Source organism: Protopterus annectens, chromosome 5.part1 (genome assembly GCF_019279795.1).
Source record: "Protopterus annectens isolate FY-2018-M chromosome 5.part1, PAN1.0, whole genome shotgun sequence".
Lineage (NCBI taxonomy): Eukaryota > Metazoa > Chordata > Ceratodontiformes > Protopteridae > Protopterus > Protopterus annectens.
This window is the reverse complement of record NC_056736.1, coordinates 260,784,784-260,810,232: the sequence shown is the minus strand read 5'-3', so window position 1 is coordinate 260,810,232 and position 25,449 is coordinate 260,784,784.

Here is a 25,449-nt window from a genome sequence, read left to right as displayed (position 1 = left end):
TTAGAAAGCACTTTCAGTGCATGTTCCTTTGTGATAACAAGGAGTTTAAGTGAATCAGTGATATCTGGACTTAGGTAAAAAGTTTCTGAGGTAAAATTAGTACTACATTTGCTTGCTAACATGTTGACAATCTGTTTTGGGTCAGAATAGTTGGTACTGTTTTGAACTGGTTCAGAGCAATGTCAAATTCTAACAATGCTGAAGAAGAATTTATAATGTACCTAGCTTTAGTAGATCTAATAGCATTTTTCAAGGTTTTAGTTACATTTCTGATAAAATTCTTGATATCATTTTTTTTATCTGCTGTATAATTTAATCAGTTTTCAAGTTTATTTATGCTGGAGGGCCACCAATGAGGCTTGTTTTTAATTTCCCATTATATTTGTTCTGTTTGGGATTGCTAGCTCTATACATTTATCTAAATGGACACTGAACTCATTCATGAAACTATGTGCTGTGTTATTGTCAGAGCTGATGCTGCTCTGAGTACATTTTGATGTGTCATCATAGAATTTGATGAGATAATTACATTTGAGAGCCTTGAATTCCAAGATGCATGCAGGTACTTTGGAGATTTTAAAGGTGAAAGTCACTAGTTTACCATCTGACTTAACTGGGGAAGGGAATATCATAGGGGATTATGCGTGAAGAAACCATATGGATGAGGACCAAATGGAGAATATTAATGGATTTGTTAACTATCTGATCTGGGGAGTTTTTTTTATGAAATCTAAGAACTTATTGATATAATATTTTACAGGTAGTTTAGTACATTTATCTTGCATGATAATTAGGTGACATGCAGAGCATCCTGTAACAGGCTGTAATCTCATAGTTTGTCCTGTTTAGGGTGATCTAGATTTCTATGTGTTCCATTCATAGGTCTCTGGGAATCTGACTGGAGGTGATATGGGCCTTAACAAATATGGAGCCACTACCAAAACAGCCATTGGGCCTGAAAGCATGGAAGTTGCAAAACCCAGGTGTGGAGGTTGTCCTTTCTTTACATTTAAATCATGTCTCAGTAATTAAACAGATGTGTTCCATATGCAAGAGAATTTCAAGATTAGGCAGTTTATTGTTGAGATTTCTAGCACTGAGCAGAGCCAACTTAATACTCTGAGAAATCAAATCAGCTGTGAAACCACTAGAGCAAACCTTCAATCCAATGGACACACCTTACTAGATCTTGTAATAACTAATAATCCTATATAGATATCTAACCTCAGTCTACATGCACCCTCATTCAGTGATCTCTGTCCCATAACTTTCTTAGTAAATATAATCTAACATTAAAATATAAGCTGAAACTTATCACCTTCAATGACAAAATCATTCAGAATATCACTAATCTTAAAAAAAACACCTTGCTGCCCTTGATTGGTCTCACTTTATTGCTATGAAAGATCCCAGTGAAGTAGCTAACAACATTACCAATACTCTTCTGCACTTGCAAAACAAATTCTTTCCCCTAGACAAAAGCTACTTTGACCTCACAAAATTATCAGGTATCTAATGACTCAAATACCTCCTAAAATTATGTGCTGAAGCATGGCACAATTAGAAATGCAATCCCACCAAGATTCCCAAGCCAAACATACCTCACTAGACAACCTACCCAAGCAATCCATCTGCAGATGCAAAAACATCAACTACCAAAACAAGCAAATCTCACTTTTAGCCAAACCTAAAAGATTTTGGAGATAAATCATTCTGTTGACTGGTTTAAAAGTGCAACACAACTTCCCTCCCCCGAACCCCACTAACACCACCATATCCAAACATTTATGGACTGATTTCCTCAAAGAGTTCAACAATCTGCCACAAATCAACAATGTAAACATACCAACCCCCACAGCCATTCCCCTCACCCCCTTTACAGACCTCTATTCCACTTCAAAACGATTAGAACCAAGGAGACTGAAACACAATTGGACCAGTTACAAATGGATACTCCCTCAGGCTCAGATAATCTAGCCCCTTGGTTCATTCACCTTTGTAAGGACTTTTTCCTTTGTCACCCACCCTCTCACTAACATATTGTATACAACCTGTCCTTAACTAATATGATTGTGCCTCAGATATGGAAAACAGAAATAGTCACTCCTATTCCAAAACTACCCAAGCCAACTACTACTTCACAATTCCGGCCTGTCTCAATACTTCCCACTTTAGATAAAATACTAGAAAAAATATATACAACTAAACTGCTGCTTATTTACATCAATACTATCTTCTATGAAGGAAGCAACATGGATTTTGGTCTGGACACAGCACCATAACAACCCTCCACCCCCTCACAGATAACATCCTCTGCAAAATTAACAAAGGCAACCTAACAGCAGCCAACTTTACTGACCTCACAAAAGCCTTTGATCTAATTGACCACAACTTACAATTTGACAAATTAACTGAAATAGGCGTTAGTGATGACGCAAAACCTTGGCTTGTCGATTTCCTCATCAATACATCCTTCAAAGTGAAAATAGGAACCACCACCTCTGAAACAGCTCTTCTTATGAAAGGAGTCCCCCAGGGCTCCACTTTAGCCCCTTTGCTCTTTTCCATATTTTATTTATTTATTTTATTTTATTTTTTATTTTATTTTACATTTGTTGACCGGGCTAGTCCAGCTGGATAATTTCCATTTTCAGTGGAGGCCCGGGGAGAAAAGCTCCACAATTAAAACAAGGTTAAACATTTAAGCAACAATGCATACATTTTAGTGTAGTAGAAAATACAGTGAAAAAAACAGGTAAAAAACAAATAGCCTAAGCTATATATTCATATTTTTTTTTTTTTTAGAACAGTACAGTAATTTAGTCATTTGAAATAGCAGGGAAAGATAGTGATTTTACGTTGGGAGGTATGGCTGAAGAGCCAAGAAGTCATTTAGTCTGAATTGATACAGGAGCAGAGCCAGAAGTTGTTAAGATGTCTTAGAAGTTGTTTTTGAAAAGTTGAAAGGAGTCTAGTGAGGTAATGTGTGGGGCGAGGTTATTCCATATTTTCCCTATGAAGTTTGAAAATAGACAGTTACCTGCTGAATTTGTAATTCTAGTTGTGGTGACTTGTATCTTTTCGTCAGATCGCAACTGTTTCAAGTTTTTGTAGGGAGTAAGGAGGTTACTGAGAGCTGGTGTTTTTGTTGGTTGATAAAGAATGTTATGTGTAATTAAGAGTTGTTGATAGATAAGCTTGTTAGGTAGTTCTAACCATTGTAATTGTTTTAAGTTATTACAGTGGTGAGTTCTGTACTGGGATGCTGTGGCAAAACGGGCTATATTATGATAGGATGTAGTTAGTTTTTCAGGTTACCTTTAGAGAGATTGGTGTAAATAGAGGAAGCATACAGTAGGGTGGAGATAAGATGTGATTGAGCTAAGGTGGTCCGTGCTTCTGGAGTAAGGAAGGGTTTTATTCTGTACAGTGAACCTATCTTTTATTTACTGCTTTTATAGTGTTATTGATATGACAATCATAGTTAAGATTATTATCAATAGTAACACCAAGCAGTTTGGTAGTAGAGTCTGGGGAGATAAGAGAATTGTCAGCTGCAGTAATAGTAAAATTTAGTTGAGGAGATTTGTGGGTAGGTGAGAATAGTAATAGTTTTGTTTTCTTGGAGTTGAGAAGCAGACATCTTTTGAGAACCATTGTTCAACGGTTCAAAAGGAAGATTGTGTGAGTGACTGGAGTTCAGATTGGTGGGACCTGTACAGATGATGGTAGAATCATCTGCATATTGTATGCAGGTAGTGTTATGGATAGATGATTGAAGATCATTAATAAAGATAGAGAATAAGAGTGGGCCTAATATTGATCCTTGAGGTACTCCTAAGGAGATAGGTAGTAGAGCAGATAGAGAATTTTTCCAGAGTACTGCTTGTTGTCGGTTTTCAAGGTAGGATGAGAACCACGTTAAGGAGGAAAAATCCAAAGGCAAGTGAGTTTAGTATGTGTAGGAGAAGTTTATGGTTGACCATGTCGAAGGCTTTTGACAGGTCTAGGAAAAGAGAAGCAGTTAGTTTGTTATTATTACTGTTACAGTTTATTGTGTTAGTAAAGGAAAGTAGTGCAGTGGTCGTACTATGTGAGGGTCTAAATCCATGTTGAGTGTTTGCTAGTAGGTTATTTTGAAGGAGATGGTTAAGTAGTTGTTTGTGTATACATTTTTCCATGATTTTAGCTAGTGGAGATAATAGTGCTATTGGGCAGTTAGAGAGGTCAGTGGATTTGCCTCCTTTATGTAAGGGTATGATGTGTGATATCTTCCAGATTGCTGGAAAATCACTTTCTTTTATGGATCTGTTTATTAGGATCGAAACAGGGTAGGCTATAGCTTTGCTGCTACCTGAAGGAATTCAGCAGGAAGCTTATCTGCTGAGGGGTAGTGGGTTTAAGTTTTGTAAGAGAGATTGTATGTAGGAGGTGGGTATGGGTTGAAGTTGAAGGGAAGGAATGACGTTGTTGGTGTTACTTAAGATCAGTTGGGAAGCATCAGGGATAAATGGCTTGCTAGTGTTTGTATGGAAGTAGTAAAGAAGCTATTGAAGTTATTGGCTATTAAAGAGGGATTATCAGGGTCTAGATTCTGTGGGTAGGTGTTACTATTTTACCTGGGGTAAGTAGATAATTGATAGTAGACCAGAACCTTTTGGTTCTTTTTGTGGATTGCTGAAGTTCTACATAGTAGTTCTTTTGTCTGAAATAATAGCATTTTTGGTTTTGTTTCTCAGCTCTCTAAAGGTTTGATAGTCTGTTGGGTTTCTAGAGGAGCCATTTCTTCCAAGATTTATTTTAAGCCTGATCTTTTGTTTAGTATTAGAGGTAAGCCAGGGTGCTGTTCTGGTCTTTATTCTAATGGTACGACTTGGGGCATGGTGGTTTAGGATTGTAAGGAATGCTGAGTTGAAATATTCTATGGCTTTGTTGAGAGAGAGGTGCTTTAGAGGGGTCCAATTGTATTGTGAGAGTTCTGTTTGAAATCTTTGGGGATTAAATTGTTTCTTTGAATATAGTGTTCTATGTGAGGTAGGTAAGTTTTGATGAGTTTTAGCTCTAATGACATATGTGAGGGAGTGATCGCTAAGGTCATCAGGAAGGATGCCAGTTTTGTAGCTTTGTGAGGGGAGTTTGTAAGAACCCAGTCTAAGGTGGTTTCTTTTTGCTTGTTTTATTTATTCTAGTGGCACTATCAATTAGTTGTTTGAAACCAAAAGGTTTAAATGGGAAGTAGGGTTAGCATTGTTACAAGATTTCCAGTCAATGTTAAAGTCTCCAAGAAGTAGTGTTTCTTGGGGAGGTAATTTGAGAGTTGTTCAAGAAGTTGTTCTAATGTGGGGATATTATTTCCTGGAGGCAGATAAGCACAAATGATGTTTATTGATTTAGTAGTATTAATTTGAACTCTAGAGCAGATTATTTCGACATTATTGTTTTGGGTAAGAGCAAGGTCAAGAAGAGTAAGCTTCAGGTTAGATTTATATAGGATAGCTACTCCACCTCCTTTCTTGGAGGTGCGATCAAGTCTAACAATGTTATATCCAGGTGGGGTAATTTCAATATCTTTAATAGATGGTTTTAGCCAGGTTTCTGATAAGCATAGAATGTCAAAGTTGTGTACTTCTAGTAGGGCTGTATTTGACTAACTTTATTACAGATACTGATATTTAGGTGGGCCAAGGATAGTATGTTTGTAGTTATAGTTGATGGAGGAAGGAGAGCTTTATATGGTGACTGTGTGTTTCAGTAGTTGTAGGTTGAGGGCCTGGATTGGGGTGTATGTCACCGTCCTGAAGTAGATGGAGTAGTAGACCATAGTTTTTGGATATGTGTTTTAGAGATGTGTCAAATACTTTCTTTGATTTAGTTTTTAGTAGTTTACAATGAAATAGTCTATGGTATTTGGGAAGTAGATATATGGTTTGTGATGAGGTAGGTAAATAGGATGAAGGTAGGTATGTTGTAGGTGTACTAGTATGTTTTGAGGGAAGTGAGAGAGAAATAGTTAAGGAGTGTTCATAGGAGGTTAAGAAGTAGGTAGTAATGAGAAGGAATAATAGTAAGAAGGTGATAGGTAGTTTAAGTTGTGAGTGGAGGATAGTTGTAGACATGATAAGATAGTTGTATGTGAAGTAGGGTTTCCTGATATGTTGTAGAGGGGTGTGTGGTGGGAGTAGGGGGTAGAGTGGAAGGGGCTGTAATGGTATAGGACTTTAGTGAGATGGTGGGTTGGTTAAAGTGGTATGTAGGTGTGACTAAGTGAAGGAAGTTACACAATCTGTGAGACTGTGAATTGGATAGGATAGCAGTAGTAGGAGGTGTGGCTTGCAGAAATATAAATGTAGGACCCCTGGGGGTGGGTGGGATATGGGGGTAGGGTGGGGAGCGGAGCGGGGCACACAAAGTAGACCAGTGGAGAGTGGAAACAGTATCAGGGAAGGAAGGTGGAATCAGGCAAGAGAAAGTATCCTCGTGGGAGAGGATGAGACAGATAGGTAAAGAAGGAATAGGATTAGTATAAGGAGGGAGAATAAAAGTGTAAGGCAGAAGTCAGTACTAATATCCCAAATAGGGATGAGAAAAGTATAACATCTAGTGGACAAAGTAGTAGTGCAGTAAGCAAACAAGGGAGCTACCAGGCGTGGAGCTGTACTAGAAGGGGGAGAGAGGATAGCCTATGTGGCCATCCGAGGAGACTGTGAGGGGAAATGAAGGAGTAAGGAGGGTAGCTGCTGGCTGCTTAGCTAGTGGCAGTCTGAAAGTTTAGCAGGAACATTTAGTTAAAACGTAATATAGCATGACTAGGTAGACGATTTCTTTTTTCTGGTGGTAGAGGGTGGTAGAAGAAGACAATGTCCTGACCAAGTCCAAGGGTATTCTGTGGGGAACACCCTAATAGTGAAATTAAAGGGATACAACCCAGGCAAAGACACAGGGTCATGGAGGGGATAGCTGTTAGAGGAGGAGAGAGGACAAAAGATAATGTTAGAGTACAATATTAACATACAGGGTTACAATTCAGAGTCAAAATGCAATAAAAGACAGGTTATGCAACTGGTAAGCAAAGCAACGTTACACATAGTTGATATAACTCTTTAGGATGTACATATTAATGGTGAAAAGTACATTTCAAATAAATAACTGTATAGCTAATAATATATAGAGCCTAGTGTTACAGCAAATCACCACACACACCAGAGTAATGCATTGAACGCATTCACGTTAACATAAACAATTCAATTGAAACACTTTCCAGTCTCTTTAGGAGGTGTAGATGGTGTAAATAGCAAGTCATAACACGGAACGCAATTGCGTATACAGAAATATGATATGTGAAAGCAATAGGTGTGAGGACTAGGATAGGAGCAGTCCCAATGTAAGGCAAACCTAATAACTAAATGCATTCACTTCTAAGTTAGCAACAAAGTCAAGAGCAGTCACTTTAAAAGCTAGCCAAACTATCTAAAATTATTCACGTTTGCACAGCCCGTAAGTACTCATAGGTTGGAACAGCACAGCATACAAAACCAGCATTTGCGTGAGATGTAAAGGGTTCCTATACCAGCTTAAGCAGTATCGGTATCAGTATCAGAGGGGTCCCACTTATGTAGCGCTACCTGAAAGCTAAACGCATTCGCGTATTGGCTGACAATATTTATTAAAAAACTCCCATCTGATCATCCTCAGATATCTATAGTCCTTTATGTAAATGACACGGTCATCTACAGGTCAAACAAATTCCATTCAGCTACAAGTTTTCCTCCAAACCTTCAGCCAGTGGCTAATAGGCCAGAAACTTATACACAATCCCTCAAAAATACTATTTGGAACCAAACAAAAACAGCCAAAGCACCCAGCTTCCTTAATGTTAAAATGTTAACAATATCACCATAGAAATTATCACATCCTTCAAATACCTTGTCATTTGGTTAGACCTATCTCTTACCTTTTAACTACACAATCAAAACACGTGCAAAAAGATCAATACACCATTGTTCTGGGCAAACAGGCTATCAGCTCTTCTGTCCAAGCCAGCCAAAGCTGCCATAGGCAAAGGCATACACTTAGCTAAACTCAAATATAGACTACCCATTAGAGCTTCAGCCTCAGACAAAAATGCCACCACCTTACAAATCATCTCCAATAAAATCTGTTGGTTCATTATTAACTCCTCTAATAATGAACCCCACTGCCTAACTCTTGTCAAAGCTAAATGGCTCTCAGTACATTTGAGAGCCAACCTCCTACTAGGATCACTTATTCAAAAAACCCTTACTCCTAAGACATTGTCCCCTCTCATTCACAAACTTTTCACCAAAACCCCCTCATATAATCTGAGGGATACCACTCAGTCTCAGCCCTAGTAACTCCAAAAAGTAAACTCTATTGCACGGACCATGCATTCTCCATCCTAGCACGTAAGCTATGGGACTCCATTCCTCTCTCAGTCAGAGACTTTCAAAATAACTCTGACTTCAGACAACAGCTCAGGGAACACCTCTTCTCCCAAGCAAAGGGAAGCTGCACTCACTCAGGTCAAGGAACCATGCAGTTATCTCTCACACCCCTTTGTCCCTGTTTCATCCTTCCCTATCTCATCTTGTCATCCCCTTTACTTTCTGCCTGTAATACATCCTACTTCCCACTTCTCTTTGCATCTCTCTCACACGTCTGTTTTCTACACCTCCTCCCTCTGCATGCCTCACACACATTTTCTCTGTCTTCTCCCCAAAGTATCCTTTCTTGCAGCTATTCTTGCTTGTCTCTTCTAATGCCTTCATATTTCTCTATATAATGATATGCTACCATGCGTGCTGCATAAGCCATCTCAGTCATTATGGATACATCTTATCCATAAAGTTTTTCTAAGCATAGTTCCATTTTTCCATCCATGTTATGGCATTAACTGCTTCTTTAACTAAATGTTAAGCATATTCTTGTATTTGTAAATATGTGTATATCTAAATATATATATATATATATATATATATATATATATATATATATATGGGTCTGGTTCATTTCGCCGAAAGCACATTTCACTGAAACTTATGTCAGCAAGACCAAATCGCCAAAAGCACAAATCACCGAAAACTCATTTCACCGAATTTCATTTCACTGAAAATAGTAGTGGCAGTGTATATGCCCTTTTCCCCACTGTAGTGTGATCCTGGAGTTAAAATATATAGTTGGGGTGTGTGTTGGGGGCACAGCCCCCCATATTGGGGGGTGTGGAGGGCATAGCCCCTTCACCTAGTTATGCCCCCACCTAGTTTGATTAAAAAGTACTTACCCTCTTAACAGAAACTGCATAGTATTGTTAGATATTATGAATATAAGGCTGAAATTAATTCTGTTTTTAATATGCTGAAAGAAAAAGATTGCTTAAATGCAGAAACAGAGTTTAGTAATATGTAATCAGCAGCCATAATAAATGACCATGGCTTGGAAAATAAGGAACCTGCTGAATGGACGTTTTTCCCTTACAGACTTAAAAACAGGATGTATGCAAGAGCAAAAATGCAAAATCTGCTTTTAAAGAATGGACAATGACACTGTGGCAATGTGTTTCCTCAAAAATATGTTTTTCTGCATGGAAAACAGGACATGTTTATCAGCATTGGCACAAGAACAGATGTTATTATACAAAGATCCAATCAGAATACAGGATGTTCACACTGTCAGAAAAGCTGGTCTCATAAAATTCAGCAAAAATGTGACAAGACATTGTTAAACAAAGAAGCTGAAAAATAATATTAAGTCAGCAGTTTGCGTCAGCATCTGCAACAATTAGTACTGTTTCTACAGGATGAGCAATTCTCCAAAATAGAATACCAAGAGGACTAAAATTGTATATAAAGAGCTGTATGAATCTAGTTATGTTAGAGGTATGGTAGGGACTCATTTGTCCTGAGGTAAATGTTATATCTCTCACATCATCTGTACTATATGAGAAGTAAAGTTGGAACAGTACTTTAAGCTGCAACGTTAGTCCATTTCGTTTATTATAAAAAGTTATTTGTTGCTGCTCTAAAGTTGATGCTGCAAAGTATATTCTCTCATCAGTGTATATTCTGCAAGTTTCTGTGTGCAACAGACTGTGAATGAAAATATAACCAGACTTTGAATTTTAGCAGAATCCAGCCAGCAAGACTGAGTGTCTTAAGAAGACTTCAAATCCATCACAGCAATCAGTAAGCTCCATATAATTTTTCAAGTATAATTCAGAATAAGGAAATCATACTCTTGCAATGTAGTAAGAGTTCAAGGTGAACTATGGCAGTAACATAGCCGGTTGTGAGAAGGTATGATTTAAGGTGTTGTTTTAAAGTGGGAGCGCAGGTTTGTAGCCTGACGTCAGGAGGAAGGCTATTCCAGGTTTTAGCAATTTCAATGGGGAAGAGATTCACCAGAGCTGTATTTACATGGAATTTTTTAAATCAGAGCTTTGTTTGTGGAACGTAATTGCCTATTTGATTTATGGAAGTATAGTAGGCCAGTTAGGGCAGGGGTTTTCTCTGGGTAGTAGAGTATTTGGTATGCCAGATTGAGTTGATGGTATCTTAAAAGTTGGGGAATTCAAGCCAGTGTAAAGTAAGCAAGGACTTGCAGTGATGGGAATGAACTTTGGTGTTGGTTGCAAATCTGGCTATTTTGTTGTAACATGTGGAAAGTTTATTAATACAAATAAATATTAAATGAATGAATGAATTAATTAATTAATTAATATGACCCAGTTATGGGGCAACAAAGGCTATAACCTGTATGTGGACATTTTGAAACATAAGGTGCAACCATCATTTGCAAAGCAAGTTGAAGTGCTGTACATCTTACCCTCTACAGACACATTCTGGACCCCCCTGGAATGATACCAGCTATTCAACCAACTGGGGTCAGTGATTAGTATGTGGTCCAAGAGTACATGGATTCTTTACAACTTTAGTAAATTCAAACCATATGAAGTTTAGCATCAATAAATCATATGTAATCTGTGTTAACTCTATGCTATGGCTAACTTGTTTCTGAAGTAAGAGGAGGTAATACAAAACTTGAGTATGAAAATTGGAAGTAGATTCTGTTTTGGTCCAAACCTTATGGAGGTTATTAGAAGGATATTATTTTATTTAGGTCCAATGTTAGTAGGGACAGCGGGTAGACTTAATCCCTATTTATAAGGCAATTATTAGACCACTTATAGAATATGGTGCCTCTATTTGTGTGCATAATTAATTTGCAGATGTATAGACTTGAAAGAGTACAAAAGCATTTTACTAGAAGCATAAGTGGGATGAGGGGTTTGAATTATAAAAGCAGGTTGGAGGCATTGTCTCTTTATACTATTATGTACATGATGGTCAGGGATGATTTGATAATTATCCATTTACATAATGAAATATCTGTGGCAAGTGTGGGAATATTTAAGAAGAATCATTTACTTGTGACTAGAAATAATTTTTTTAGTTGATACAAGGATAAGTAGACCTAATGTCTGGAAGAACTCATTTTATACTTGAAGGTGGTAGAATTTCATTCCTTTGAAAATAGGAAAACTTGATTCTGATACTTCCTTTAAGTAAAGCCTAGATAGTTAGCTGGTTATTAGAGCATTTGACCCAGGGGTTATGGTGGCAAGCTTAATGAAGGCCTCTCTAGGCACTAAGCTGGTACAGAGAACATTGAATAGTGAAGCCAATTATCTTTTCTTTTTATATCATTCTTGGAGAAAGAAAGGTTTCACTCAGGACTAGTACTTATTGCCTGTATTTGCGCATACATGGAGAGCTTCAATATGTCTCTCTGCATATCCCTCCTGGTTTTATGCCCCATGTCATTCACTCCTACATTGACCACCACCATGTCATAGTCATATTTGTCAGGTGAAAGGGTCTTTAGAGCTCTTGTGATGTCAGAGATCCTGGCACCTGAAAGATACCTCACTGTTACCCTATCTTTGTTCATCCTAATGAGTGTAGAATATAGAGTAACCAATTACAAAAGCATTTTTATTAGTAGAATAGTACAGAGTAATAGATTGGAAGTGATTAGATTCTTGGTAGCTCTTTGCTATAAATGTGTATGAAAGAGATGAATTTTTGGATTTACACTGAGATCTAGTCTTTGTTTCCCTAGGAGACTTTGGTAAAGATTCTTTACAGCCTCAGCATAACAGATTTTAATGTGATTCTGCTCAGATTCTAGTGGAATAGTGGAAGTGTGCACTGCTTACAGTCCATTTTTTTAATGAGAGAGAAGCCTCCAGATTAGGTGAATATTTGTACCTCTCACAAACAAAATTGTGCTGAGTAAGAGTTTGTTATCTGTGAGCATAAGACACTCACTACACTGCTGGGGGATACAAAGTGTTAAGGTGACTGGCAGTGACAAAGGGAAACAAGCGGGCTGACCTTCCATTCTTGTCCAGTGATTTGAAGAATTTAGTTAAAAAGTACACATAATAAATTAGAGTTCTATATAAGTTAGCTTATGGAGGGCACTAAGTGGGTTATCTTTTGGAGAGATACACTGACTAACACAGAATAAATATATGTAAATAAATGAGATGATTTACGTTAGAAATCCACCTCTAAGTTATTTAAAGAAGTAAAGCGTAAAAAAAAGATTAGATTCATGGAAACGTCTTGGATTGCACTGTTCAGTGCAAACAATTTGCACTTATTGGCTAAGATGTATCTATGAGATTATGGGTGGTATTTCCCAGAATTGGGCAGCACAGATGTCTAGACAATCATCTTAGTGGGCAGTGCGACTTAGCACAAAGATAGGGCAGATGTCAGCACTTTAAGTTTCACTAGTAACAGAGAATGTTAGTGTAAGGGGAAACCCACATACTGAAGGGTCCTGGGGGTACAGCTCCCTGAAAAAAAAAACAGTTTTAAATTAATTACTTTAATTATTTCTCATGGCTGACAGATTAGGCAGCGTGGCAATGTGATTGGTCAGCTGTGTTCTGGTAATTTCAGTAGTGGCAAACTGAAATAGATACACAGATAGCATAGAGGACACAAACATTTGTCTTCTTAGTGCATCTGTAGCTATGGTTTCACTGTCTTTGGGATGAATAGCCCAAGTCTAAAGAGTTGAGTTTCTTGTACAAACCACTATTGATACAGTGACAACCAACCTTGGAGTCTCTGCCTATACTAAACAGTTACTAGGGGGATGGAAAATATAGCTCACCTTCCCAGGAGTAGAGATGGCAGTATCATGGTGTTCTCATGTACAATTAATAATATCCAGAAAGGAATCTACCAATAGAGGAACCATCCAAAAAGACTCGTCTGTTGCCCTGCAAGTTGTTTGGAGTCTTCTCTTGGGTGATACACTGAGTCAGTGAAACATTCACCTCTCTACTACCTTTAGAATCTCATAGGATCATGGGATCATAGGAAGTTACTAGGCTATTGGCCCTGAGGCCCTTACAAGCCTAGCCAAGAATTTAGCCCATATTCCAACAAGTAGATTCAGGGTACTCTCTTGATGAAGGAGAGGAAGGGGGCCTTTTTTTATCCTGCAGATCCTCTGAGATATGTTGATAGTCTGGCAGGGGCTGTGAAGCCTTATCCTTTTGGATATACTTCTGAGGCTTTTTCTAACTAAAAAGTCTGTACCCTGTTAAGATGTGCAAGTTGGTCAACCTGTGCAAGATATGATGTCTGAACTACCAGACCGGACAAAGCCAATCAGACTGGAGAAAGGTTTGGAGGTGGCTGTTGTAGATGACAGAAAGTAGCCAGGAGGGGCTATTGTTCAGTGAAAAGAATGGTTGTATGTTTGGACCTGACTGAGATAACTGAACTTCTCTATAAAACAGACACAGGGGTACACCTTGCACATTTGAACTTTTTGGAAAATGATAGGCACTAATAGGACAAATGTGTGTGGAACAGCCACCTACCTGTACAACTGATGCTGCATGGACTGACTTTGGGTAAACCAATGTAATGTAGTCTGATGATGGTGTAACCAGCACCTGTGAAGCCGACACCTGCTGAGCCAGTGACAGCTGGACCAGTATCTGAGTAACAGGTATCAGCCTATGGTCTGCATGTTGATGTCAGGTAAGGCTGATGTCAGACTAAAGAGGTTTGAAGTTTCATAAAAGATGTTTCGTCTTCCTATTAGTATCAGCTATGAATTTGTTCTAATCAATTTCCAGTGGTAAAGGAGGCTGCAGAATAGGAGGAAGAGAGGCTAAAACTGGCACTGTGGTCAGTTGAGGTGCTGGAGTAGATGCTGGTCCTGTTGATACAATGTCTCTGATCTCACTAGGTAGGTAGGTCTTGTGCTGCACCTGTTTCTCCATCAGTTTATGCAGTGTTTCAAATTTTTTTACTGGAGCAGTATGCCAGCCTGACACACTTCTCCCTGACTTGACTGGCATTCCCACATTCATTGCAATACATCTTAAAGTATATATTTTTCTGATGTGGACACTAAGAAGATGATGCAGAGGGGGGGATCCTGCTCAGGTTTCTGGGTTTTTCTATAGCATCAAAATATTTTGCATTGTATTTTATTGATGACTCTTTGTAGCATTATTGAACCTTCTGCAGGCAGTGCATTTTTGGATGCCCCAGAGGGACACAAACCAATTAAATGCTTTCAGTATTTGCAAGAAGAATTTTTTTGCCACAGGAGCACTATTTACGTGAAGCTGTGACTGATAAGAGTATCAAGCCCCACACAAGACACGGGATAGATAAATGATCTGCCCAGTAAGATAGGCGAAAGAAACAGGAGAAACCCATTAGAAACACAATAAAAAAGCAGATATGCGATGACCAAAAAGGTGTCAAAAAGAAACACTTTACCCAGCAGAAAATTCTTGTCCCTAGAAATAGCACGCAATCATAAGTGTGTGACCAGATTCTTTGATAAGAAAAAAAAGTGTAATATTCTGCCATAGAAGGTCATTACAACAGTGTGTGTGTGTGTGTGTGTGTGTGTGTGTGTGTGTGTGTGTGTGTGTGTGTGTGTGTGTGTGTGTGTGTGTGTGTGTGTGTCTAAGGGGGTATGCAACTTAGGAATGTTTTGTGTGCTGTTGTGCACCTGTTGTGTCAGTCCTGTTTACTGATACTGATTCTGACAAAATAAATAAATAATGGGCCCATGAATCCTTAAAACAAACTATAACACAGAGAAAATGCAAGGATTCTACTTTATCTTCTCCTATACATCTTAAGCATAGACAGTATGGCAATCAGTTTGTATTCTCAAAAAAATAATACAGTTCTTTAAAAATGTGTTATGTGCTCATTTTGCAAGATTAGAATCCCCTAACTGTATGGTTCTTCTCTCCTTTCTCAGGGAGACAGGATCCTTCCACAGGAGATGTAGTGGTAAATGCCACTGAAGCAGTAGTGTCACATTCTACCCCCTCTGCTCACAGCTTAAAAGTCCAAAGTATGCAGGCTGTGCTCTGAGTTGTTAGGTACAATTTCACATGTCCATATAACTGGTGTAGTAGTATGGTAAAAGATTCTCCCCTTGCTGTCTGTCAGGGCACAGCATGGGCACAGTACTAGCTGGTAGGGCATGTGAAGGCAAAACAAAAAGGTACTTGGGATGGCCTTAGGTGAAATGATGCCCTAGCTGAAGGAATCTGTGGTGCCTTCCCTCTGCCCACTACTCTTCCCATCCCCGTGCACATACCTCTGTGTGCCACATTTCCACCGTCCTAGCCCATCCACAACATCTAGATTTCTTTTTCAAAATTTTTCCAACATTTTGTCTTATTCTGTAGCTTTTTCCTCCATCCTTTCAAAACACTATAACTGGCCAAGACTGCACTGTAATAACTGTGGAGGAAATAAATGGATTAAGCTGGGGATTTAGGGGCCTAAAGGCTCACAGAATCCATTGGGTTTCTAGATGCTTTGATGTACATTTTAGACTTTTTTTAACAAACTTCTTGTACAAAGATGGTGTAAACAAGAACCATGACTAAGGAAAAAAAAATCAGACTTTACTGTTCAACATTTATTTTTCCTGCATCAATTCAACACAGCCTGACAATGTAACAACTATGGAATAAATAGTTGAATTAAGCCACAGTCACCATAAATCATGAGGTTATAGATGCTCTGAGGTGTATTAGAGAGATCTTTTCAACCTTTTGATCCAATGCTGACCTGAAAAAAAAAAAAAAAAAGAGTAAGGAAGATATTTGGTCTTAATTTTTCTGTCAGTAAAGAAGTAAGCTATGTCTTAGAAATTATCAGTTTACACAAAGCTGAGAAGACACACATCATATTTGGGAATAGTGCCTGCCTTCCTACCCCCCCCCCCCCGTAAAAAATACAAATAGTCACTTTCTGTGTATCACTTTGATGTGAGATTGGAATGAAAGTCAAGACACAAACTGTCAGTTATATATTTCAAATGACTGCTAACAAACATATCTATCTATATATATATATATATATATATATATATATATGTGTGTGTTCATAGGTTCATAGGTTAGGTTCATACTAGGCTATCTGCCCTAGGGCATTTATAAGCCTAGCCAGAATGTGTTTGGCTTTCGCCACCCATTTTAAATTTATTTTGCTATGCCCTTTTTCGAGGTTAGTATACTGTGCCTCTGTCTAACAGTGACACAGTAGTGATACCTGGGGTAAACCTACGATCTCCCATCCACTCATCAAGATTCCTCTTGAAGAGAGTCAATGAGGGACTCTGCCTAACCTGGACTGGGATTTTATTCCAGAGTGAAGGGAGCCTCTGGGTTATGAATCTGTCCCTCCAGCATGTCCTATTCATTTCAGTGCTGAGGTTCAAGATCGCGTAGCTGGATGGGATTTGGATTTTCTGAGGTGCAGCATGTCCATTAATTCTGGGTTGGACATGGCTTTATATGTCAGGCACAGATCGCCTCTGAACAGGCAGTATGCCACTGAGTAGAGCTGGAGTCTCTTTAACCAGGCAGCATATGGCATCTGTTTGAGCCCTTTGATCCTCTTGGTGAGGTACTTTTGGAGTCTTTCCAGTTGCTGCAGGTGTTTGGTAAGGTACATCCCAAAAGGGGCATTGTACTCAATTATGGGCCTGATGAGGGATGAGTAAGGAGGCACGATGACCTCCCCTGATCTAGATGTGAATCCCTTCATGATTAGGTGGGCTATATAAAATGTTTTTCTAACCACTTTGGCCACGTGGTTGTCAAATGAGAGATTGCTATCAACTTGGGTCCCCAGGTCCCTAATTACTTCTTCTGTACTTAATGGATTACCACCTATGTGGTAATTTGTGGGCACTTTGTTTTTGCCAGAGGGAATGACTATACACTTTTTGGCATTTAGCTTGAGGCCATGGCTCTGGCACCAGTTGTCTGTTTCTATGAGGCCCTTTTGGAGGATGCTTGTGTCGGCTGGAGAGTCGATTATGGCTCCCAGTTTGCAGTCATCTGCGAACTTGGTCAGCCACAGTCCTTCCGTGTTGGCCTGTACCTCCGAGAAATATATACCGAACAAGAGAGGTCCCAGGACTGAGCCTTGTGGGACACCACTTGTAACTGGTTTGGAGTCTGACATGGCTCCAGCAATTCTAACCATGTGGGTTCTGTCCTTAGCCAGTTTGCAATCCATCTAGTGACATAGGGTTTATATTTAAGCTGGTGAGCTTATCTATAATGCCCGAGTGGGGTATTGTATCGAAGGCTTTTGCAAGGTCCAGGTAGGCTGTGTGGACCACCTTCCCCTCGTCAATGGCCTTGGTGACTGTTTCAAAGAAATCAACCAGGTTTAAGAGGCAGGATCTGCCCTTAACAAAGCCGGACTGGGTAGGATCCAGTGTCTGTAAGTCCCCAATATCTTTATTTATGAGGTCCATGATGATCCTTTCCATAGCTTTACAGACCAAGCAAGTCAGGCTTATGGGGCGATAGTTTCCAGGATCCAGTGTGTGTGTGTGTGTGTGTGTGTGTGTGTGTGTGTGTGTGTGTGTGTGTGTGTGTGTGTGTGTGTGTGTGTGTGCATATATATATATATATATATATATATATATATATATATATATATATATATATATATATATAAAAAAACGGCTAACTATGGTGTGTGCGAGTGTGCATTAGTCGAACCTGACATATTCGAATTCACAGTTAGCAAAGGGGACAATGCCAAACCCCGAATGATCGATTAGAAAATTTCGACAAATGCATATGAATCGACCATGTGACATATGACGTATTCTCAAACGTATATCCGTAATTCACGCAATTGGTACAATATCTATATGGTGCTGTGCTTTACGCAAGGTGTATATATCTGTGTTAGATGGTGTTCAACTGTAATTGTAGGTGAAGAAGTACGAGTAGAGTCACAGTTAACAGGCATGTCACGGTATGCTTTCTCACTTGTACATTACTTCAAACTTATAGTACAGAGTAGTATACGAAATAGTAAACAAACCAGTTTTATTGTCTTTAATTCCTGTTGTAGTTTGAAGAGTGCTGTGAATGAGGACATCGAATTCAGGCCAGGAACAATTGGAAATGTGTACGAGACAGTATGTAGTCAAAAGGGTAAACAACTGCTCTGTGTAGAAAGCTATCAGTATATGCAGGAAAAAAAATGAGAACCGTACGTACGTACTGGTGCTGCATTAAAAAGCTAACAGAAAAATGTAGGGGTAGGTGTATTACAGATCACACAGGAGAAGGATACAAACTGGTAAAGAGCACAGCACATTACCATGGCCCTGACAGTCTTAAAAGTGATGTATATAAGGTCAGGTATACTATTAAAAGGAGAGTCGCAGTATCTATTGAAGCTCCTTGCAAAGTTGTCAGAGATCCTATCAGAAACTCAAACTGAGGTTGTTAATGCATTGCCTAATACATCTGCATTGAAGCAGTCAGTGAACCGCATAAGACAGCAAAAGCGTAAATCTATGTTCAGTGACATGGTTACTTTATCCCAGTTAACTGCAGAGCATTTCAATATAAAGAACGGCACATGTATTGTTGAGCATAGTGGTGACAGTAGTTCGTTTGGTAATTGTGTTGTGATAACTACAGAGAATAACCTGCAATGGCTGTGCATATCTGAGTGTATTTTAGTAGATGGGACATTCCCCATCAGTACAACGGAATGCAAACAAATATATACTATACATTGCAAAATTCAGGACGCTGAAGTAGGCAGGGTAATTCCTGTGATATATGGTATACTACCTTCAAAAGATGAGGAGTGCTATAATGTATTTTGGGATGTTGTGCTCAGTTTATGTGTGAAGTTTGACCTAATGCTACAGCCAAAGATGGTGTTGAGCGATTTTGAAAAGGGTGCGGTTAATGCAATTAAATCACATTTCAGCAACAGCGTCGCTAAGGGCTGCTGGTTCCATCTATGCCAAATTATTTGGCTTCAGATACAGAAACTACATCTGGCATCCTTGTATGGCACTAACACCTCCTTTTCCATGTTGTGTAAACAGATTCCAGCATTGGCATTCATTAATCCTGAATTCGTAGCTGAGACACTCAATGAAATTGAAGCTGATATGCCCGAGAATGCTAAATTATTATGTACATTCTTCCGAGAGAACTACATCTCAGGCAGGCCACGTAGATATGGTATGCGATGTAATACTATAGAGCGGTTACCCCTGTTATTTGAAATCCCATTCTGGAACCAATGGGATACATGCACAGTAGGTTATCCCCGAAGCCAGAATGCTGTCGAGGGATGGCATCACCGTTTACATAGTCTGCTTGGGAAACCTAGCTTGCATTTGATGGATTTGTTACACAGTATCGAGTTGGAACAGAACAGGGTGGAGGATATAAAGGGTAGGATGTTATGCATGCCATCATCTCCTAAGAGACGGAGACTTTTAGATAAAGAAGCGTATTTCGATAGGCTACTAGCTCGGAGAGATGACATGACAACTAGAGGTTTTTTGCATTTGGTGGCACAACACTGTTCTTTTTGAGTTGGCTAACTGCCTTCATACACTTATTTTGATATGATTTATGGAATGCATTTGCTTGGGTGACGACCGTGTGGTGTTGATTATGACTGGGACTGCACGTTGGTGTATAGCAATGAAAAAATGTTAAACTAATTGGTAAGAACATATCTGCAGCTGTTTACTATAATACCACTCGCAGGCATTACTGTAAAACTTGTGAGGAATCACATATGTACGATTCCTTCTCTGTGGCAAACTTGTGGTGGTTTACTGTAGTCATGGAAATGACATGAAGATCGTGTTACGGCAGCTGCAGTGTCTGGATTGACGAATGTCAAAACATCGAATCCACAATCGTCTATATCATTTTCGACATTATGCATGTTTGCTACAGCCAATTTCGGTGTTCTTTTTCAATCATGATACTATTCGATTCAACTACATTCATCATTCCCATAGTAAACCCTTAGAAAGCTGTTAGAATAGAGGGAATTGTGTTACTATTCATTTTCTGATGGATGTGAAGTCTGAAACTCAAATGCATGCCATTATTCACTGACTTCAATCCAAAGTGATTTGCCAGAAAAACACAAATTTTATGAAGAACAGACCAAAATATATGGCAAAAATCTGGACAGTTGATTGGTATGAAGCTACTGCAGGCTCAAAACCATCCACCTCCAAAACCATTCAATATGCTTATAGAGTTCTATATTTATAATGAAGCTTAAATCCTCTACATTGTATATTTAAGCAGCAATGATTTATACATTTGTGTAAACATTTAATGTTTTACTTATTTACTACCATCCATTGGCTATGTTTTGGACATGCAATCTTTGTCAAATGCCTTAATGGTAGTATTTTTTTCTTTTTCTTTATATTCCTAAGTTAATTTCTTACTTTTTATTATCTCTACCATTATGGCCAAGATAATGGCTGAAATGGGTCACTGGATCAGTTCACTCACTGGATTAATAAAGTATATGTGGGAAGTATAGAGGTGGGTATAAAATCAAAGGTGGATATGGGATTGCCCCAGTCTGATAGCTGAGAGGTTAAGGCACAGGATTGCCAACTGGTAGACTTGAGTTCAAAACCTGTTTGGGGGCATTACTGAGCACCAGCAGAAGAAAAACCTGGCTACTTTTGTAATCTATGCCATGAAAACTTTATGGGGACTCACCATCAGTTGATTTCGACTCAGAGCAATTACTTGCTTGCTTGGAAAGGTGTTGTTTGTTTTGCAAAGAGGTTTTATTAGTGTGGTTTTCTAGATTTTATGAAATATTTTTCCACAACGAGAGCTTAAAGATATATTTTAGTGAGATATGTACTCAAAGCATGTTTTAATAAAACATGTGTTAGTTTGTAAGAACTTGGGGGAGTTGTCATCAGGATCTTGTTAATTGCCTGTTCTGTCTCTCTTGGCCTTGATGTGTTTCAAGTGATATAGTAACAAAACATATAGTGGGCTTCTTTCTTGTGTTTTGTCATTTAAGGATCTGGGAGGGAGCAGCTGGGTAAATTTGAGAAGAATGTCCTCTGGAGATAGACAGTTATTTGATGTAAGGTAGGAATTATTTTGGGGAATTATTATTCTTCCTTCCAATTATTTGGTTAACCTGGGCTCAGAATGTTTTAGGTTGGTTATAGTGGTTTTGGAAGTGGGTAGTTTTGAGACTGCTTATATACTTTTTTGGATAGGTTTCTAAAATGAACAAATCTTTCTCTGCTTTCTGCAGTGTTGCTTTCTTTCCAGAATTCCAAGATTCATCTTTTATTTTGAGTGGAGCTTAAATTATTTTGTTAGCATTCTGCTCTGGTGTGTTTTTATACTGAAAAGTATAGATATTTAACTTAATGGTAGTTCCTAGATAAAAGGTGTAATAAAATAGGGTTACCTTTATTATACCGTGCTTCATCATAGCTCTCACTATATCATGTACAGTTGGTCACAGAATGCAATATATAATAAGCAGATAAGCTGAACCTAAAGCAAAACAGAATCAATAAAATACCATATATGGTTTACTATTATAATTTTGATTTAAGTTAAAATTGAAATACCGTGTACATTGTGCTAAGATGAAAATCTGGAATACCTGCTATACTGAAAAGAACATATTTGATATTCAGTGTTGGTATTTGAGTTCCTTGTTTTCAATTTTAGTTTTAGAAATACAATCCATAAATGTTTTACTAAGTTTTCAAAACTGGGAAGTATGCTGAGAAGTCACTTATGCTTTTTTGCTATTGCTGTAACCCTTTAAGTGAATGTACAGTAGTAGTGAACATTGTGACACTCATGGAATGTTCCAATTTAAAGCATTAGTAATAAAATATTTTTAATGAAGTAATGATTTTTTTAAATAATTATTTATTACCACTTCAAATTGAAATAAGTATAGAATTAATCAAATCACCCATGTGTTTTAAGTATTAGTTCTGTGGAGCTTTCATGCAAGTGTAGAGTGAAGGCACAGTAAGCATGCCTATGAGAGAAGAGAAGTGTTTCCTATGTATTCATATAAAAGCAAGGTTTCATATTAAGTGATGACAGAAACGGTTTTATCTAATAATTCTATTGACATGTAATGGTATTACTTTGGTGGATGACAGCCTGTGCATTCATGCATAATACACATTATGTGAATAAGTAATATACCTTTGAATTATCTGTGAAATAAGTAAGGATTCACATGCATGCATGACCTTGAGTACATTGTTAAGGTACCCGTTCTACAAGTGCATGCGATAAGTACTAGTGAATTCAGGAATGTAGGACACCTTGACTGTATTTCCCTTTTTAGATAAGCAAGTGCTGATTATGCACAGAACTGTGAATGATGATTACTTAGAAAGTTGAGTAACAATTCTTTGTTACTTTCCCATTTGCATTTGCTCACAGTTATCAATTTAAATTAGCTTACAGTACACACTTACTATTTAAAACGAACAGTGAAGAGTCACACACTCCACAAAATCTCTAAGATTGAAAGTATGTATCTTCTCAAGTAATCTCAGAAAATAAAATTGCCTTCATTATCAAGTAGTTTTTGGTGTTTAGGTGAAGTTGGAATGCAAGCATGTATCCTGTGTCACACATCGTTAACATAGTTTTGTTCTACTTACTTAGTACCTAGCAAGTCAGCTAAACAAATTTTCTTACCAAAAGTGTTCTTAGATGCCTGTGCATGCCTGAATTTTGTGAATGAGGGTAACCTATTCTACATATATCTGAGTGGTTCCAAAAGTTAATATCAAACAGTGGTACAAGTCTTTCTGCATTAGCATTCCTTGTTCCATATCTAGGAGGTTGACCACTAATATAGTTACCATAAAAAAATCATAAAAAGTTTGTGAATTCTCGGGCATGCCATTCATTAATGTCATAAAAGTTTCAACTACATACTCAACATTCAAAAAAAACAAAGCTGGTTACTGTTTACATAGCAATGCAAACTTAAGAGTCAGTGCTAAATAGTGTGGCAAGGGATAGTTTTTTGAAATTTTCCCCAAATAATTTGACAAAAATGTAACCAACAACCCTTTGTTGGACAATAGTGCAAGTGTTGCCTGATGCTATTTACAAAACCTTTCTCAAAGTCACTAAAGACAACAGACGGGCACAAAACATTAGACAATGATTCATATAACTCACAAATTGCATTCCAGAATGTTTCATAAATACTTTCTAATTTTAAAGGCAATAGACCATACACAAGTGGAACCAGTTTGCACTCACTTTTATTGCCAATGACACCATGTATCATATAACCTTGCTCACATTGCTGTGCTAGTAGAGGAAATAGTCCATCTGCAAGAACGTAAGATGACTGACATATTGTCATCAGTTGTAGTTACTACAAAATGACCATCAGAAGCAGCATCACAGCAGTGTTTCACAATAAATGATACACTCTTTCATGGTATATTGTCAGCTGAAAGTGCATGCAAGTCATTCAGTACTGTTGATGACACTTCATACTTACTTCTTCTTACTTCAGAGCACTGGAATTAGGCATCTGTGCAACTACCTCACTAGAAGTACTAGCTAGCAATTCACGCACAGTGTTGAAAAGCTCTTTGGTGGATTGCACCTCCCTTTTTCTAAGCTTATCTTTCAGTACAACAACTTCTTTGCATAAAGAATTAGGGATGTGATGCTGACATACCATCTTGCTAAGTTTCTGATCACTTATGTCATCTTCTGTTACACATCTACCACAACATTTGTAAACCCTTTCAAACAGCAACACAAGTACTTCCTTGTATCCTTCTGTTTCTCCAGGTGGTACATGTAACCATCCACTGACAAAAACATTTTACCTTTTTGTGATGGAATTATATCATAGCACTGACCAACAACTCCAGCAGCAATTCTTTTCTCATAAGATGTCATAACAAACAAAAAAGCAAATGCTGCAACTACTGCAGCAATTATGCCTTAACTATAGTGATTGTATGTTACATTAATGTTTATTTCCTTTCAGCAGTCAAATTTTCAAAAAGCTGTTGATAAAATGTGTGCTGTCACTTTAAATTTAAAGAAAACTGGGTCAGTCACACCACAATTGTATGCAATGCAGTTATGTAAATTCTATAGACATCCAAAAGTACTTCTGCTGATTAAACAAACACACATTGCTATGAACTTTAACTACAAACCAGTAAGACATGACATAAAGCTATATAATAAGTAATAACTGCATTTAACTCAGATTTGCTAAATGTGCTACATAAGTCAGAAAAACAAATACAAAGTAACTCAAAAAACAAACCTAGGCACTAAGGAAAAGAGCAGCCATAACCAACTATCAGATATAAAAACAAACCTAAATGGTTATGAGCGCTTTCATTCTCGTTAATATCAAGAACTTCATCAGAATACTATGTAAAAACAAATAATCACATTTAAATAAAATGTCTCATGATGTCTCAAATTGTATACCAATCAAAATCAGCAATCAATTAGAAACATTTTTTTAAACTTAAAGAAAACACTTATATGTAAATACAAAACTACAAAATGAGTTAAATGCATTTATTTTTCAAAAGACTTTTTACTGAAATACAGTCAATGATGCCTGGAAAATGATCTGCTGTAAAACAACTGCCATTTTAACTCTATAAATTCTAAGTATACATTAAACTGCAATACAGTTATATTTTTGTCCATTTTTTCTATGACTAAAAATTGGAATTTTCTAAAATCCCTGCAAATCTGGGCATATATAACCAAATTGTTGGTGTTGTCTTTTTTCTTCATACCTAGTACATGTTCTTTGATTCTGTCTATCAATCTTCTTGTGGTTTTATCTACATAAAAACAGTCACAATTGGAAGAATAGACAAGATAAACTAGTCCATCATTTTGACAATTACACCAATCTTTGGCTACCAAAACACAATTGATGTGTTTGAAATAAAAGCTACCTACAGTTAAAATGTGCCTATAGTACGAACAGTCCTCACAAGCATAAGTGCCATGATCTTAACGGG